The sequence below is a fragment of the Melospiza melodia genome, unplaced genomic scaffold, assembly GCF_035770615.1.
Source record: "Melospiza melodia melodia isolate bMelMel2 unplaced genomic scaffold, bMelMel2.pri scaffold_32, whole genome shotgun sequence".
In the NCBI taxonomy this organism is placed as follows: Eukaryota; Metazoa; Chordata; class Aves; order Passeriformes; family Passerellidae; genus Melospiza; species Melospiza melodia.
In genome coordinates this window covers 4,853,438-4,867,261 of record NW_026948638.1, presented here as the reverse complement: position 1 = coordinate 4,867,261, position 13,824 = coordinate 4,853,438, and positions in this window count along the sequence as shown.

The following is a 13,824-nucleotide window of genomic DNA, read 5'->3' as shown; positions in this document are numbered from 1 at the left end:
CGTTTATTTAACAAGTAAAGTATTCACAAACATGAAAAATGAATAATATTAAATCAAACCTCTGACAGTGGTGAAGAGATGGCAAATTCAGGAAGTCCTTTTTGTGGGTTGTAGTTTGCTCACTCGGTCTCTTCTAAGTCCCTCTGGCGCTGGAATGCAGCATCCCAGAGCTTGGTGGGCCACAGGTGTGAGCTGCCGGTGTTTGTCTGGGCTTTCAGTCCAGAACAGGTTTAAACAGTTCCAAGAAAAAGGAAAGCCACAGTCCAAGGAACTTCGCTTCCTAAGCTAGCTAAAACCAAATTGCTGGACCTGGGCTGTGAAGGCATCGGGAAATTTCCAAATCTGGGCGCTGGCGGTCCCAGCAAACACATGAGCTGGATGGTGCTGGTGCCAGAACCTGCAGATTTCCAAATTTTGGCTTTCTGTGCCAGCAAATCACTGGACTTGGGCTGTGCAGGCACCAGGAAGTTTTCAGATCTGGGCACTGGCACTGCCAGCCAAGACCAATCTGGGTGGTGTCATTGCCAACGACAGAAATCTGCCAGATGTGGGCTCTGCTGGCACTGAGAAATTTCCAAATCTGGGTTCTGGTTACATGAAACACAAGATGTGGGGGCAGTGCCAGACCTAGTAGCAGGAAGCTGCCACAGGTTTTGGATTTCTGTGCCAGCAAATTGCTGCACTTGGGCTGTGTCAGAATAGGGAAATTTCCAGATCTGGGCACTGGCAGTGGCAGCAAACACCAGGTCTGGGCACCTGTATTGGCATCAGGAAATTGCCAGATTTTGGCTTTCTGTGCCAGCAAATTGCTGGACTTGGGCTGTGCCAGCACTGGGAAATTTCCAGATCTGGGCACTTGCCCAGCAAACACCAGACCTGGGCGGTGCTGGTGGCAGGGCCGGGAAGCTGCTGGGTTCTGGCTTTCTTTCCAGAAAATTGCTGCATTTTTTTCAGCCAGGTTTTGCTGGCACTGAGAAATTGCCAGATTCTAATTTCCTGTGCCAGCAAACTGCTGGAATTAGGCTGTGCAGGCATCTGAAACATTCCCGATCTGGGTACTGGCAGTGTCACCAAACATGAGATCGGGTTGCTGTAGGTACCAGGTCTTTGCTTGGTTTTGACTTCCTTTGCCAGCAAGTTGCTGCACTTGGGCTGTGCCAGAATAGGGAAATATCAAAATCTGGGAACTGGCAGTGCCAGCAAAAACCACATTTCAGGAAGGACTGGATCTGGACCTGTTCCCTCCCTGCCTCCCTCCCCCAACAAGGTGCCAGAGGGGCTGGAGAGCAGCCAGGCAGAAAGGGACCTGCAGGGACTGATGGACAGCAGGCTGGACATGAGCCAGCAGTGTGCCCAGGTGGCCAAGAAGGCCAATGGCTCCTGGCCTGGATCAGGAATGGTGTGACCAGCAGGAGCAGGGCAGGGATTCTTCCCCTGCACTCAGCACTGCTTGGGCAGCACCTCGATTGCTGTTTGTAGTTCTGGTGCCCCCAATTTAGGAAGGACATGGAAGGGCTGGAGCGTGTCCAGAGAAGGGTAACAAGGCTGGGGAGGGGTCTGGAGCACAAGAGCTGTGGGGAGTGGCTGAGAGAGCTGAGGTTGTTTATCCTGGAGGAGAGGAGGCTCAGGGGAGACAAGGTGGTGTCAGGGCACAGGTTGGACTTGATGATCTCCATGGCCTGTTCCACCCTTGCTGATTCTGGGATTCTCTGAAACCACCCTTGGAGCAGTTGCAGGATGAGCCCTGGGCCTCCTCTTCAGAAGCTGCTGCAGCCCAGGTCCCTCAGCTTCTCCTGCCAGCCCCAAAGCCCATCCTGTCCGTCCTGCAGAGCCTCTGCAGCTCCTCCTCACTGCCCAGAACAGGGAGCCCCAGAGCCAGACACAGCAGCCCAGATGTGTCCCCCTGGCCTGTGGTGCCGCTGGCAAGGGAGCAGCACCAGGCACTGCAGGAGCCTGCAGACAATTGATCTGAAGGCCAAAGCTCCTTAGCTCCTTCTGAAAGAGCAGGAACAGTTCCTCATTGCAATGAGGTGGAATGTTGGGCACCACAGCTCCAGGTGAGGACTGGACACAAGTTTGCTCCCACTGAGTGCTGAGATGGGTTCTGCAGGAGCTCTGGGCTCCTGTGCTTGCCAGGCACAATGAGGAGAGAAGGAGCCAAGTGCACTGATGTGGGAAATGGATATCTAGAAAGCTTTTAGGGCCTAGTAGAATGCCCACAGAGTATGAATCTGTATATAAACCTTGAGACAAGAAATGCTAACTTAAAAATGCCATGGAATAGGACAGATATTGTTGAGAGAGAAATGGACGTGAAAAAAAGTTCCAAAAGATGGCCTTGCAAATAAGATTTTGGAAAAACAGAGCTATGAAAGATGCATTGTAGTGAGACCCACAAGGGGCAGTTTTAATAATTGGCTTTAAGGCATTCACAACGTGGCATGGCAAAAGGCTGATAGACCAAAAAAACTAATTATAATGTATTATAATTAGGAAATAGTTGGCTTCTGATTGTGATGGCGTGAATTATAACATCTGTATTGTCTCACCCTTCTCATAAGACTGAAAATTGAATAAAAGTTTTTAAAACACCTCTCAGTGTCCCCATCTCTAGGTCAAGAAAAGAGTATTATCCAACACACTGAAACACATTTGCCTCGAGCATAACCCAGCCTGGACCAAACACACTGCAAGGTTTCCCCTGTGGCCCATGTCTCGAAACATCAGGTCTGCTGTTTGACAACTCAGGTTGGTTTGGTGTCAAGGAGTTCCCTCAGAAATACTGGGTTTGTCTTCCTCTGTGCCTTCCCCTCAGCAGCCTTGGGGATGCTCCTGTGTGAAGCCATCTGTCTCACACAGTTTGAGACAACTTCAAACAGGATATTGTGCAATAAATCATTTCCTCTGAAGTGTTCCAACAGTCCATTTCCAGCAATAGGAAATTATTACTGATAGATGAAAGTGGAAAACCCCCAAAAGTTTATTATCAAACAGAATCCCCCCATGACACGCATTACAAGAAGGCGCCGGGGTCTCTCTCGGAAGAACAGGAGCTGTCACGGAGCAGTTCCAGCAGCTGATGGAAGCTCGGGGACTCATCCGGCGTCGGCTTTCTCCCATGGCAGAGCTCCATGGAGCGGGCAGGGCAGTGAAGCAGCTGGGCTGGAGCCCCTCGCTGCCTTTTCTCCCCGGCGTGGCTCAGCTCACAGACTCTCGGGCTGGGAGCGGGGCCGCTCCGCTCCTGCCGGCACCGTGTCCCTGGGCTTGGACAAACAGTTTCCTGCCAGGAGAGCCCTGCACACTGCTCCACAGATCTTTCATACAGGCCCAAACCAACTCCAAACACTCTGTCAGCTGCAGCTTTTCACAAAGGGCTGCAGCAATCCAGGACAGCTGCACGTGAGTGTCGGAAGGCTCTTGTCTTGTTCCTGACAGCAGAATTCTTGATGATCTTGTGCAGTTTTATTCAGATGTAACATGAGAGCTGAGGTTTTTTTGTTAAAATATTTAATGCTGAGTAACAAGCCTTGGGAGCATGAGGTACAGGACTGATGTGTGAAAGCATGAGCATATCCTCCAAAGTGGCCAGTTTAATTGTCCATTTTATTACTCTTGTATTTACTCCACACTAATAAGGAAAACCAAGCTCTGCTTGGAGGCAAAACAGGCATGGGATACACTACAGTCCCTCACAGGCTCCGCAGGGCTGGCAGTGACACAGCAGGCAGTCTGCTTCATTGTGAACCACTACAGAGCTGCATCCCAATCTGGTTTAAGTAGCGTGGTATTATTAAGAGCTCCTTTTCTGCATGAGATACAAAAAGGAGATCCCAAATGATCTTCATGCAAACATGCAGTAAAGAACTGCTCCTGCTATCCTAATGAAGCGTTTGCTTTGGCAATTACACTCTTCCCATTCATCTTTCGATGCAGACACTTCAGGTTTTCCCCCACACCCCTGCAAGGCTGGCAGTGGCTGTTTCCCAGTTCCTGTTCTTCCCCAGAGATGGTGCAGTGTCTGCTTTGAAACAAAGAGCCCTGAGATCTGAACAGCTTGAAGGAGCATGAAGTGCTAATTAAGTGCTCATATCGGTAACACCCAGGTCTGACCTTCCCAGAGCTCTGAAGCAGCAGCAGCAGGACCATGCATCATTCCTGTTGGTGGATGTTCATGTTTCTCATGTGCAAGAGCAATGACTTTGAGGAGGGACAAAAACGCCCCTCTTCAAACAGTGGGTGTGCAAGGAGATGTGAAGTTTCACAGCCTTTCCTAGGATATTTTAGAAAGATCTAAGAGAATATTGTGGCATGGGGTAGGTCCCTAATTTTGTCTCCAGAGGAATCCCCACAGGGCACATTCACCCTGCTGCTGATGGCAACCCCATAAGCTCATGGACCAATTTTCCCTGCAACGTGCCACCCTGCCTGGGCTTTACTAGGCCGGGACTAGACCCAGAGCCAAGCAAACACATGCAGCCAGGTGACATTGTGTAACATCAGAAGCTGGCAACCACCAGGACTTTGCTGTCAAAAGGTTACAGTTTGCACTGGGCCCAGAAGTGTTTTTCCCTAAGGCAAAGCAAATTGAAATGTGAAGTTTCAAAGCTTCAAATGACTATGAAAGGAAACTGCAGAATAATTTCTGGAAGGGCAGCATTGTCAATGATCATGCAGCCCATCAAGAGCTGGAGCTGAATCCAGAATTGCTTCTTCCAGCTGTGCAGCAATTCATTCCACTGGCAAGCACTGGTCCATGGGAAAAAATGATCCCCTAGCTCTGGGCTGAATGGCAGCCAGGCTGCAGTGCAGATTGGAGGAGCCCTTGTCACTTGTTATTGGCCTCCCAGTGCACTCATCCTTCTGCAAACAAGGGGCAAACAACACAGCTGCACTGCTGTCCCGGGTAAATATACATACAGGTGACTTTGCCAAAGCAGTGCATCTTTTCCCGGTGAAATACACGACCACTTCTTACCTATGGAATTGTGATTGAAGACACCTGTGAGCCAGATCTGTGGGAGATGGCAAAGGAGCAAAGCTTTGGGATTTGGGCACACTTCTCTTGGTTTCTTTGCTCAGGCCTTTGGTGAGCACAGAACACACCTAGGTAGAAAACCTTTGACTAGACAGGATCTTTTGGATCCATTGTCCCTCAAACAGGTCAACAGGTGACTCTGTTGTAATGCTAAGTAACAAAGAGCAGCACAAATGACACAAAGAAAACATGGCCAAAGAGGAAGAGGAGAGGCCCAATGAGGAAAGGATGTGGTGAGACACTGGCACACCGAGTGAGCTGCACTCCCATAATCTCTAGGCTGGCAGGTCCTGGTCTCACTTTCTCCTCTTGGTTTTTTCAATTTTGTTTATTTATTTACTTTTTTTCATCATCAAAATGAAATATATAGAATTAAAAACATGTCATCAAAACTTAAAGACAGAATCAAAACACATTAGTTCAAAACTACATCTAAAGATCAGAACATATGTACATCTGTAACTATCAAGCCTAACGCATCAATCCTATTCTTCAAACACTCTCCATACAGGCGGCAGCTTCTTCCTGAGCTTGGAGGAAAGAGAGCTCTTCTGGATGGGAGGCAAGGACTTTGTGGGTGAGGGAACATGGAAAGTGTCCCGAGAAATCTTCTCGGTAAGACGGTAACCAGTCAGATCTGCAAAGCGGAGACACAAAGTTTAACAGAGGCCACCATGCAAACCTAAAGCATCTGAAGCTCCGTATTTCATGGGACACATTTCCTGGAAATGTCCAAACAGCTGCACAGGGAAACATGCTCCTGCTGGCAGACACTGAGGCAGGCCAGGGCAAACCCTGAGCCACTTGCCCAGAGCTGGCACAGGCCCAGCCTGGCCTCGGGGCTGCCCTGGGACAGCAGGGAGCCCAGAGCCCTGTGCTCCCCAGGAATGGCTCAGCTGCACATGCACCCTCCTGCTCCTCTGCCTGCCCCACAGCTCAGCAGCCCCACAGCTCCAGGGGCACTGGCAGCAGCACAGCTCATTGCAGGGGCACGTGCAGGGCACAGCTGTTCCCTGGCAATGTGCACAGCCTCTCTGGGCTGCCACGAGACCCTTCCTCCCAGCAGAGATTGGCCCAGCTCCCCCCTCACCTCTGCGTGCGGCTGAGCCATGATTGCCTTCACCTTGTCCTCAACCTGGAGCAGCTTCAGGCCCCCCATGCCATGAGTAGGAAGGGCAATGGAGAGAGCAGGGGCAGATGCACACCACAGAGACCTGCAGCAGGACTGAGGCTCTTTTCACCCATGTATCCCGAAATCTGCAGAGTTTTGGAAAACAACAAATGCAGGGAAAACACGTGGTGGGCTGTGAAGTTGCAGAATATCCAGCAATGCAGCCTGTTTCTTCTGTGGGGCTTGGCAATGGATCCATCTGAATGTTTTACCCTATTGCAAAGCTGAGGAAAGGGTGGCAGGCAGTTTAGCCAGGCTGTCCTGTTCTAGAGAGTGTCTCTTGGGAACTATCAGGCCCAGCACCAACATTTAAGGCAGCATTTGCTCCAACTGTCCCATGGCATTCAGCCTGTGAAGGTGCCTGTAAAGTGATTTATCATCTCAAGGCTAACATGAAACATCAGTTTGAATAGAAAGTAGAGCTCTAAGGCCAGGACAGTCATACAAGACTCCTTTGGCAGGAGCTGCACCTGCTGTGCAGGCTGTGCCACACCCAGCAGATTGTCCCCCATGTGCTCCATGAGGGCAAGGATGCTCTTCGTTTCCCAAGTTAGTGGCATCATGAGGAGACGTGGTTTTCCCAGGGCCTCAGTGGTTAGAGCTGTGAAATACAAAACACTGCTCACAGCTGCAATTGCAATTGTCCCTCTCCCCACAAAAGCACAAGGCTCTATCCTTGGCCTTTGCAGGCACTTTCCCTTCCCCATCAGTCACCACATCTTGGAAACTCTGACAGGCTGGGAGAACTCCAGGAAGCAGCAGGAAGCTGAGTCAGAGGAGCTTTAGTTTGGACATCAGGAAAAAGGGTTTTTCACCCAGAGGGTGATTGGGCTCCCCAGGGCAGTGGTCACAGCACCAAGTCTGACAGAATTGAAGAAACATTTGGACAACAGTCTCAGGCACTTGGTGTGACCCTTGGGCTGTTCTGGGCAAGGCCAGGAGCTGGACTCGATGGTCCTGATGGGCCCCTTCCAACTCCCCATATTCTACACTTCTGTGATTCTGAGAACTAATGGGCTGCAGGAGGGCAGAAATAGGTGACAAGAGGAAAGAAGTGAGGTTGGTTGGAGAATTAAGTCACTGAGTTCACAGAAGATGCAGGATACAGGACCCTTCCCTCCAACCATTCCCATTCTCTCTCTCATCCCTTCTCCCTCCCACACACACAAAGGTGAAGAATTTCTAAAAGAAGAACCTGCTTGACTCCCATGTCCATGAGAGCAATCATTGCTCGTGCAGGAGTCACATTCTCCACCATGATCCCCAGGGTCTGACTGCCTGCCTTCTGAACAAATTCTGGGGAGCTGGACACCATCTGGAGAAGGACCCGAGCAACCTCATCCACCTCAGAGTCCATGTCCTTCTTCAAGGTCACAGAGAGCTCTCCCAGAGTGACAATGGCAGAGCAGGACACCTTGGAACAGAGGTTGGTCACCTGGGGAAGCCATGAGGGGAAACATAAGAATCACCTTGAAAAGAAAACCAGTTGTCTTCAACAGAAGTCCCAGGAAATGACAACACATCCCACCGTGTCCAGAGGAACATAAAATTACAAGAAGAGCAGGAGAGCACAAGCACAGAAAGGCACTTACTCTGCCACCAATTTCTGGCCTCAGAACTTCTCACTGCAGGCCTAAAATAAAAGTTTCATTCAGTGTTCTACTTAAGCCTTCTAAAATGTCCACAGCTTTGATTTTAGGCCCTTTTACTAGAAAATTAAAGCAAGGGCTGCTTTCAAATCATAAAGGGACAAGTGATAAAGATAAAAGAGTCAGGTGCTCCTTTTCAAATAGCCAACACCAGCAGTTGAAGCACTCAGCCAGGAAACAGAAAACACAGGCTCAGGTCTACAGAATAATTTGCAGTGTTGAATCACAGCTTGGGCAGAGACTGGGACTCTGGCAAATAACGTCATTAGTGTCTCAGTTTCTGCATTTGCACATTGCATTATAAAGGCTCCACACTCAAAGATGAGTGTCAGATACCCGACCTGCCAGTAAATACAGCTGCATGTACCCACAGATCCTACAGACAGCTGACAGACATTAGAAATATCAGGTCTAAAATCAGAAATGAAGGCAGACTCTGAGCACACATGGAGATGAACAAGCACATACCTACTCTACCCGCCATGTATGAAGTATGGGGGACAATTCAGAACAATGTTCTCACCTCGCTGGTAACTGCCAAGCAAACCTCACCAAGTCTACAAAGCAGGACCTCTGAATGGGACCCAGCCAGGTGTCTGATGGTGAAGAGTCCCTCCTCCTTCAGCTCCCTGAAAGGCAGAAGATTGATTTTTCTCTCCACCAAGGCAGCACCCTCTGAAATGACCAGGCTGGCAGCTCAGTTGAACAATGGGAGGTGCTTTTCAAGGAGCGCTTAATGAAATCGTGGAACGCGTTGCCCCAGGATGCTGTGGCTGTCAAAAGCATTCACAAACCCAAGAGGCAAAGAGAGGGGTTTCAGAGTGGCCATTTGAGAAGACAGCCTTTCTGAAATCTCTGGCACATGAGGCCCTTCTGTCATTGCTTCCTAGAAACTGTGAGACCGGGCCATGCTGCTGTTTGTTGTCACCTCCCTGTACCTGTCCCTGAGACACAGTGCCACCGGGCTGTTATTGGGGCATTTTCCTTCTTTGTCAGCCCCAGCAGGCATTCAGCAGGGAGAGTCTGCACTGCCACTCTGGAGCTGAGTTTCCACTCTGTGATCTCGGCCTCTCTGTCACCCCCTCCACTCCCCCTCACACATTCCCCAAAAAAGCAGCAGGATGTCTGCTGGGACCACCTCAGCCTGCAGGAAGGCCAAGTGGGTCCTGGCCTCTCCTGACCCACAGCACAGCTTTCTTTCATCCCAGCATGGAAATATAAAAACTGTATTATCACATCACACAGAGGGCCAGGAGCTTTTTATTTTGTCTGCAAGTGTGCACAGGGCATTGGGGAAGAGGAGAAAAAGAGTGTTTTGCAGCAAGCAACCCGGCTACTCAGGCAGGATGGTAGGAAAAGTGTCTGGAAGCTGCTTTGTAGGACTTTGGTTGTTCTGCTGAAGCTTCTGACAGAGCTGATGGGCAGATCCCAGAGCTGTGGAGAGTTCCTGGGAAATTTGTCCTTGGATATGTCTATGAATGCTCTCCCAGCCATGAACTGCCATCTGTGTCCTGACCATATGTTACTGCCTTGACTGTTGAGTGTCTGAGGTGCTCTTGAGGCTGCTATGGACCTCCTTCACCAAGGAATGGATTGTGATACAACATCCCTTTCTGCTTATGTTTGGGCACTGACAGAGCCTGGACCACTCTGGCTGGAGCTTGGGCTCTGGCCAAGCAAGATTGCTGATGAGAGCAGCTCATGGTCCTCAGCTCTTCCCTGCTGCTGTGACACACAGACATGGCCATGGGGACAGAATGGAGCTGCCCCGTCTGCCAGGACACTAAGAAGGACGTAAATTTTTCTCTGCCCCGTCACCACCAGTTCTGCCTGAGCTGCATCCTGCAGTGGGCAAAGAGAAATCCAGTGTGCCCACTCTGCAGAAGAATGATAGAAGCTGTCAGGTTTTCTGAGTAGGATGAAGAGGACTACATACAATTTGCCATCAGCTCCCCCAAACAATTGCTAGAGTCCAGCAGGGAGAGAGCCTGGCCACCTTGCTGAAAGCAGCCCCCCAGACCCTGTGATGGCTGCTCCATCTTCCCCACAGGGAACACTGTCCCCAGCTGAGCAGGGGCTGCAGGACCAGAGCCTGTGGATGGGCTCCTGCCCAAGGAGTGGGCCAAATTTTTCAAATAACAATGTCATCTACTGGACCAAAGGTGGCCCTGGCTGCACCAGAAGCTGGAGGGAATATGTCAGCACCAGAGATGGCTGGTTAAGGAATCCATAGAGCAGCATCCTGCACGCCCTCTGTGCCTATGGTCAAGTTGCCAAAACCTTGGTGCCAGTACTGCAGCTTCTCCTCTGGAGCAGTCTGAATTGCTGCTAGCACAGTCCAGGGTAGAGAAGCAAAAAGGACCTTTGCATGATCTCCACAGATGTTTCATTCAGCTGTGCAGGGAGATGTTCAGCTCCCAGCACCCACACACAGAGGGTCTCACTTTGTCTCCACAGGGGCCTGGGGGCTGACCCTGATCTCAGGGCAGTACAAAGATAAGGGGGCCGATCAGGGAATAGGGAAGGTGTGGCTCAGGAACACAGGAACAGACACAGGAACAGGGGAAGGAGCCAATGGGGTCTAACAGCTTTTTGGGGGAAGCTTCTTGTGTCTCCCTAGACCAGGGAATGCCCCCCCAGGGTCTCCACAGTTCACCATGTTTTATATTATTAGGAAAGCTTCTCTGAAGGATCAACTGAATCAACACAAAATGACAAAAACAATCAAAAGCACTCATAGGAAAATTGTTCAAAATGCAAACAATTCTGAGTTCCCAACGTGCCAACAGATTTCTTGGAGTGTCTTAGATCTGCAGGGTTTTCTTAGCACAGTTTATCAGGAAACTGAGTCATACATACTGAACCTCTGGTCCATGGCTCCTCACTGCCATCGTGCAGCAAGGAGGCCCAGAGACTGCTGTGCTCTGGGCCTGTCAGGGATGAGCACAGCGGCTCTGTGGCCAGCTCCAGCTCCAGCAGCTCACAAGAGGAGACTCCTTCCAGAAGCTCTGCTGGCTCCAGTGTGGCAGACCAGCAGAGCCCACTGGAAGCCCCCCTCCATTGCAGCCACCCCCAGCTGCGCCCATCATCGCTGCAGAGCAGGAGCTGCCCCAGAGGAGCCGCGGCAGGAGCTCATGGCAGTGGCAGGTCCCTGTGCCCCGGGCAGAGCCACAGAACCTCTGCTCCTGGCTGGGATAGGGGCTGCTCACCCTGGTGTCCCACCGAGAGGAGGGATCCTGGGCCCCAAACTCTGCCCAGCCCTGCCAAAGGCCACCCCGCCAGCAGAGCCAGCAAGGTTCCTGCAGCCATTCAGCCAAATCAGAGGAACAAATTTCTCTTCAGCTGACACAGTCTCTGCACACAGCTTCCTCCCCCTTCTCCTGGTGCCTTTCCCTGGCTCCAGCAAGAGCTGCAGGAAATGCTGTGTGAGCCATGATGATGGAAGAGCTACTGATAAAAACAATGGGGTGATGCTTTCACAGGAGTCATGAATGGAAGATTGACCAACCTTCCAGCCAATGGTATGCCAAAAGTTTCCATTCTTTAAATAATAGACTGCAATAAATTAGTAAAAAGAAAGATATGGAAACAAATCTCCCACAGCTGCTGGCTTTCCTCAGGCTCCATGGTCTATGTATTGCTAGACTTACTTCATCTAGGCAGAATATTAACTGCCCTGACTTGTTGGGGACTGACCACAAGGTCTCATCTGTGGTGGGCAGTCACTAAAATTAGCTCAGCAGAGGCATCTTCAGCTGTCCAAGTGTAGCAGAAATACATATTCTCTGCTTCATGGCTGTGTGGCAACAGCTGCTGGTGTGGATTTGTCAGCGTTGCTTCATGGATTACTCCTGGGAAGGAATTGTGTGCACAGGCACAGTATGATGGCTTCGATCTCCTCTAATTACTCCAATCAGATGATGGCCAAAACTTTTAGGCAAAAAGCATCATAACAGAATAATTTACAATATTCTTCAAACTACTCCTGTGGTTTGGATTTTCTTACTGATTAGGTTCAGTGTCTGGCCTCAAGAAATCAGTCCAGAAAGAACAGGCAAACCTCAGCTTGCAAGCTAGAGTGCAAGTCTTTAATCTGCTGGTTTTGCAGCATGTACAAACAACTTTCCAGCATATTTGCAAAAAAACTCTTAGTTTTTGCTATACCTATCCAGAACGTGACTCTCTCCTCATTTTATTTTGATTTGAGATCCAAGCATGATTTTTTTATGGACAGGAAGGTAAGAACCAGCTGCAAATACAGACTACAAGTGTGCATCTATACTGCAGGAACTGAGCTGTAGCTTGGAATTAAAGGCAAGAAGTGATGCCACGGTAAATGTGAACGTTTAGTGCTGGCATAGGAGCCTTCTGCAATGCCCCACCAACCCATGGTTCACATTGCTACAAATTCTCTTTCTGATGTTACAAAGAGTGTTGAAGAGCTGGTTGTAAGTAAAAAAAAAAAAAAAAAAAACAGCCAGAATGTTAATTTTTGTTAATATGGCAAACAATGACTATCTAATAATTCAGAGCTCATGGAAGTGAGTATTCAGATTTCCACTTAGTATGTGCTGGCAGTTTTAATTTGAAATCAACAGGTTTATCCAAATCAAGTTATCCATAGGAATTAATTTGCTCTTTGATCTACCTAAAAATGCCTCATTGTCTGATAAATTTAGTAGAAATTTGCAAAGTCAACAGTCCACAGATTTTCATTTCTTGTTTAGTGGCTATTCTGCAGGAAGGCTTTTACAGACTAATCAGTTTGGATGCAATTAAAATGCCAGTACATTTCATTTAGCCATCTTGGTATTAGAACAAAACCATATGACTGTGCAGCCTTTTAAAAATATTTTCAAATAAATTTTCAGATCAACAGTCTGAGTAGGACTCAGAATAAAAACTCTACCAAACTTCAACTCCATTGGAAGATTCCCTTGTCACCCTGTGAATCAGCTCTACATTCAGAAGATTAAAAGTCCTAATGATGGTGGTTTTTGTATGGTTAGGAGTTGGGGAAGGGTCTTCTTCCTTCTCAGCTCCATGCTGCAGTGCCTTTGGGATGTGGCCTGCTGGCCATTGTTTGTGCAGCCCTGGTATTTCTCCATGAGGCAGAAAGTGCAATTGCATTTCCAGCCCAGAGCCCGTGAGGAGTGGGGCGTGCAGAACTGTGCCAGACCCAGGCCAGCAGCTGTGCCGCCAGAGGGTTTTGGTTCCTGCCCAGGGCAGCTGGTGCATCTCTGCCGTGAGTGCCTCCCCTTCCAGGTGCCCATGGACAGCAGGTGCAGGGTTCTGCAAGGGGCATGGAACAGGGTGGGGATGTCTGCTGGCAACAGAGTGCAGCGGAGAGCAAACAGTCCAGGATGGTCCTGGAGTGTGTGACAGAGAACTCCTGACACAGCTGGGGACTGAGCCAGTGAGGGAAGGCACTGCTGGGCCTGCTGTTTGTGAGGAGAGAAGGGCTGCTGGGTGACAGGAGGGTTGGAGGCGGCCTTGGGCTCAGGGATCACAAAATGCTTGTGTTTGAGTCCCAGAGAAGGAACGAGAGACGTTGGGGAAGTGTTGACCTGCAACAAATTGTGAATTTGTTAAGCTTTAACAGGCGGTGCTTGATCGTACCTTCCCTCACAGCAGTGGTTACTGTGTGCAAGTGGATGTCTTAGCCTTGAGAATAAAGACAGTGGGCCTGCTGAGGAGGTAGCTGCAATGCATTCAAGCAGAAGAAGGCTCTTAGCCACGGGAGGAGAATTTGAGGAACAGGATATTCACCACATGGCCACCAGAGACCCTCAAGAGACCCCTACTCTAAATGTCAGTAATTTTGGGGAAGTGATTTAAACATGTCAAACACTTTTTGAGAATGTTTAGCCTGTGAGTTTGAGCAAAGTAATGAATAAAAGTAATGAAAGTAATGTCTTAGTTCCGTGGATACTAACACGTGGGCATGCATGTTTCAGGGAAGTGATTCC